Below are 1,338 nucleotides of genomic sequence, written 5' to 3'. Positions count from 1 at the left end.
TGCACAGCACAGGTTACGGCATTTTTGTAAACTCACAAAATACACTGTTTTACAAGCAAATTGCAGAGCATTATTCCTGATTTTGTTTTCTATCTTGCTTAACAAATGAACAAAGAGTTGTAGTGATCTGCCACATAGAACAAGAAAGGCAGCAGTTGCTGTGAAAGAAGACCGTATATTCATATAGAACCTTCCAGACACATAAATCACGTTCTGTAATTACCTATACCTGTTCCACACCAGTGGAAGGAGCTGCAGCCCTTCTGCCCAGTGGTTGACTTCTAAAGGTTAAAAAGTGAAAAAAAGAAAGACTATAGAGATATAAAAACATTTCAATAAAACTTTCCACAGCAAGCTAATTAAGATAAACTCCACCCCATTCTGCGACCCACAGTGTAAGGTGGGCCACGTTGGATGCCCATACCTGGGAGCAGTGCGTGGCTGGTGCATTTTCCTGGGGAAGCTGCTGTGTGATTCAGCTGGGTCCAGGGGCAGCTCTGACCTCTCTGAGCCAGCGCTGCATGTGGGTGCTCCCGCAGCATCCTTGTCACATTTTCTGGATGCATTCTCCATCACCTGCACCAGGGATGGCTGTAGGATAGGACGACCAAACCAATAAACCCATGTAAAATCCAATAGGCCCATACAAAAAGTCAACAGTTCTTCAAGGTCCAGGAAATTTCCCTCTGAAGAACCCTGTCTTTCCTTTAAATTACCTTTTAGTACAACGGATACAGGTATGATATTAGAAACAACTTTATTTTTTTCCTACCTTATTTTAGTAAGCTGATATTTCCTGCCTTGTTTTAGTAAGCAGATATTTTTCTGGAAGGGATTTTATAACAACACTTACCACATCCTCAATTCATTAGCTTTTCTGTATATATATATATGTATATATATATATATTTTTTTAATCACAGAATCATTTAGGTTGGAAAAGACCTGTAAGATCATGTAGCCCAACCTTTACCCTCACACACGGCCTGAGTGCCCAGCAGCCCTTTTCTATTTATCCACAGGGCACACCTGGGGTGCTGCAGAGCGATGACAACGTTCAGCGAGCTCTCCAAATGCCGGCTAACACAAGCGTTAATAAAAGTTTCTGGCTTGTTTCAGCATCAGTTGAAATCAGCCCTTCCAGACCGAGCCTCACCGTGCTTCAGTGAGCCGAAAACGGCTTTTTTCTGACGGCTGCCCCCCAGCTTAGGCTCGGGGGATTCACCCGCAGGTACATCGCCCGGCGGCAGCCCGGCCAGGGGGCAGAGCCCTGCCGGTCCCGGCGTTAGGGCAGGCGGCACGACCAGGGGCCGCCCCCGCTGCTTGCCCTGCCCCGGC

The sequence above is a fragment of the Netta rufina genome, assembly GCF_964035555.1.
Source record: "Netta rufina genome assembly, chromosome: 9".
Taxonomy (NCBI): domain Eukaryota; kingdom Metazoa; phylum Chordata; class Aves; order Anseriformes; family Anatidae; genus Netta; species Netta rufina.
This window is presented reverse-complemented; position numbering follows the sequence as displayed.